Raw genomic sequence first — 4,213 nt, forward strand, 5'->3', positions numbered from 1 at the left:
TCTGTTTTGGTGCCAATAGCTTCCTGTTTTTGTTACTATTGCTCTGTAGTATAGTTTAATGTCTGGTATAGTGATGAAATCTGCTTCACTCTTCCTGCTAAGGATTGCTTTATCTTTTCTGGGTCTCTTACTTTTCCAGATGCATTTTATCTATTTATCTACTTCTATGAAGAATGTCATTGGGATATTCATCAGAATTGCATTAGATCTGTGTAGTGCCTTTGGTAGTATGGTCATTTTGATAATATTAATTCTCCCTATTCAAGAGCAAGATACATCTTTCCATTTTCTAATGTCTTCTTTGATTTCTTTTTTTTTTTTTTACTACCTACCACATAACTTACTTTTTATTGAAAGTATCTTGCACTCATGATGTTTTCTGGGTTTTGCCACATATTTCAATGTTAAAGGTTACTTTTTACATGCAAGTAGTATGAATAGATTTCCCCATATGGGAACACTGATTTATAAAAAGATTACATACCACATGAATGAAGTGTCTTTTTTAATTGAAAAGCTATCAAACTGTCTAGTTACATTTCTCCCCTCCAAATCCACAGACTGGGTAATAACTGAGTCTCTACGCAACATATTCAAAGCGGAGATTAAACAAAAAACAAACAAAAAACCCAAGTCCTTTGGTCCAATTAAGGGAACTCTGCTACATACAGGCAAATCAATCCCAGTGGTACTGATGGACTCCAGGTGGCTGGAACAAATCCTAACAACCCCAACTCAGAACATTTACTTCAATTAGACTTTTTCCAGTTTCCAACTCATGAATAAAGATAATATTTTGTTAATTCTATTTCATAAAACTTTTTGCAAGTTGTTTTATTTACAATGCCAACTTTTAGAAGCTCACTAAAGTTAACTGGACAATAAACTAGGCAGAAATCACTTTACAAAAGGAGGGAAAGCCCAAAATGCCACTTTCTACAGAGAACCCACAGTTCAGTTTTATTCAGAGTAAAGAAAAAAAGAAACTTTCTCTCACACTAAGAGAAATTCAGCCATAGGTTTGGAGTCTGTCCTCAGACTATACATGCAATAAGGACAATATTATGCTAATACAATTGATTTGCTGCTGCATTTGTCTACTGTTTGTCTAATATTAACAATTATAAACAGAGCAGTGAAACTAGTATTGGGAACAATCCTTATAGTGTTACAGTGACAGGTACAACATTTCACTTCTCTTCACGCCACTGGTTCTCTTTGTGTACCTGGGCTTCCTCCTCTTCAGTAAAGTCATTTTTTTTTTTTTTTTGAATTTTTTAATATTTATTTTTTAGTTTTCGGCGGACACAACCTCTTTGTTTGTATGTGGTGCTGAGGATCGAACCCGGGCCGCACGCATGCCAGGCGAGCGCGCTACCGCTTGAGCCACATCCACAGCCCGTGAATTCTTTTTTTTTTTTTTTTTTTTTTTTTTTATTGTTGGCTGTTCAAAACATTACATAGTTCTTGATATATCATATTTCACAATTTGATTCAAGTGGGTTATGAGCTCCCATTTTTACCCCATATACAGATTGCAGAATCACATCAGTTACACATCCATTGATTTACATATTGCCATACTAGTGTCTGTTGTATTCTGCTGTCTTTCCTATCCTCTACTATCCCCCCTCCCCTCCCCTCCCCTCCCCTCCCCTCCCCTCTTATCTCTCTGCCCCCTTTACTGACATTCGTTTGTCCCCCTTGTATTATTTTTCCCCTTCCCCTCACTTCCTCTTGTATGTACTTTTGTATACCTCTGAGGGTCTCCTTCCAATTCCATGCATTTTCCCTTCTCTCTCCCTTTCCCTCCCACCTCTCATCCCTGTTTAATGTTAATCTTCTTCTCATGCTCTTCGACCCTACTCTGTTCTTAGCTACTCTCCTTATATCAAAGAAGATATTTGACATTTGTTTTTTAGGGATTGGCTAGCTTCACTTAGCATAATCTGCTCTAATGCCATCCATTTCCCTGTAAATTCTATGATTTTGTCATTTTTTAATGCAGAGTAATACTCCATTGTGTATAAATGCCACATTTTTTTTATCCATTCATCCATTGAAGGGCATCTAGGTTGGTTCCACAGTCTAGCTATTGTGAATTGTGCTGCTATGAACATCGATGTAGCAGTGTCCCTGTAGCATGCTCTTTTTAGGTCTTTAGGGAATAGACCGAGAAGGGGAATAGCTGGGTCAAATGGTGGCTCCATTCCCAGCTTTCCAAGAAATCTCCATACTGCTTTCCAAATTGGCTGCACCAATTTGCAGTCCCACCAGCAATGTACAAGTGTACCCTTTTCCCCACATCCTCACCAGCACTTGTTGTTGTTTGACTTCATAATGGCTGCCAATCTAACTGGAGTGAGATGGTATCTTAGGGTGGTTTTGATTTGCATTTCTCTGACTGCTAGAGATGGTGAGCATTTTTTCATGTACTTGTTGATTGACTGTATGTCCTCCTCTGAGAAGTGTCTGTTCAGGTCCTTGGCCCATTTGTTGATTGGGTTGTTTGTTCTCTTATTGTCTAATTTTTTGAGCTCTTTGTATACTCTGGATATTAGGGCTCTATCTGAAGTGTGAGGAGTAAAGATTTGTTCCCAGGATGTAGGCTCTCTATTTACCTCTCTTATTGTATCTTTTGCTGAGAAAAAACTTTTTAGTTTGAGTAAGTCCCATTTGTTGATTCTAGTTATTAACTTTTGTGCTATGGGTGTCCTATTGAGGAATTTGGAGCCCGACCCCACCGACTGTAGATCGTAGCCAACTTTTTCTTCTATCAGACGGCGCGTCTCTGATTTGATATCAAGCTCCTTGATCCATTTTGAATTAACTTTTGTGCATGGCGAGAGAAAGGGATTCAGTTTCATTTTGTGGCAGGATATAAAATCAACACGCATAAATCAAAGGCACTCCTGTATATCAGCGACAAATCCTCTGAAATGGAAATGAGGACAACCACTCCATTCACAATATCTTCAAAAAAAATAAAATACTTGGGAATCAACCTAACAAAAGAGGTGAAAGACTTATACAATGAAAACTACAGAACCCTAAAGAGAGAAATAGAAGAAGATCTTAGAAGATGGAAAAATATACCCTGTTCATGGATAGGCAGAACTAACATCATCAAAATGGCGATATTACCAAAAGTTCTCTATAGGTTTAATGCAATGCCAATCAAAATCCCAACGGCATTTCTTGTAGAAATAGAGAAAGCAATCATGAAATTCATATGGAAAAATAAAAGACCCAGAATAGCAAAAACAATGCTAAGCAGGAAGTGTGAATCAGGCGGTATAGCGATACCAGACTTCAAACTATACTACAGAGCAATAGTAACAAAAACAGCATGGTACTGGTACCAAAACAGGCGGGGGGACCAATGGTACAGAATAGAGGACACAGAAACCAATCCACAAAACTACAACTATCTTATATTTGATAAAGGGGCTAAAAGCATGCAATGGAGGAAGGATAGCATCTTCAACAAATGGTGCTGGGAAAACTGGAAATCCATATGCAACAGTAAAGTCATTTTTGATATTGAGGGTTTTGCGAATCTCCCCAGGAGTTTTCCCCTTGATCATATAGGCAACAGTCTTGCAGATAACGTCAAGCAAATCTTTGATGTCTAAGTCATTTGCAGCCAGAATAAGTTCAAAAAGTGTTCCTTGGTCAACTTTCAGGAATTCTTGGTCCCAAACGGGATATTGTCTGTTTGCTTTTCTTTGTTCTCGTCATCCTCAGGAGAACGGGGGGTGGGGGGGGTGTCATCCTTGTGGTGTGTGCACCACTGAATGACCTTTTATAATATTTCTGCATTAACATTTGGTAGAGGAACTGGATCATCATCTCCTTCATCATCCATTCCCAAATCTTCCAACATGGTCTTGATTGTCACAGATTGTTTGGCAATTTCTACATCAACTTCAAATATCTCTCCATCAGAACTCTGCAACTTAATTGAAGGCATGGTGTTTGGTCTCAAGAAGAACTGTGGACCCGAGGCTGAAGGGAGCGGGGCAGCAACCACACAAGGAAATAAAAAGGTGCTGGACAAGGTCACTCCAGTGGTGCCTTGCAGCATTGGCATTTATACCTTCTTTGATTTCTTTCTTTAGGTTTCTGTAATTTTCATTATAGAGATCTTTCCCCTCTTTTGCTAAGTTGATTCCCAAGGTTTTGTTTTTTTTCTCGTTTCCCTTTCTGAGGA

At 38.5% G+C, this 4,213-nt stretch overlaps 1 pseudogene; it reads right to left on the minus strand.

Moving 5' to 3' along the window:
* Positions 1-1,190: 1,190 nt before the first annotated feature.
* On the minus strand, positions 1,191-3,977 carry LOC114094864 (S-phase kinase-associated protein 1-like; annotated as a pseudogene).
* Between the last annotated feature and the right edge of the window lie 236 nt (positions 3,978-4,213).

This window comes from Marmota flaviventris, chromosome 4 (assembly GCF_047511675.1).
Source record: "Marmota flaviventris isolate mMarFla1 chromosome 4, mMarFla1.hap1, whole genome shotgun sequence".
Classification (NCBI taxonomy): domain Eukaryota; kingdom Metazoa; phylum Chordata; class Mammalia; order Rodentia; family Sciuridae; genus Marmota; species Marmota flaviventris.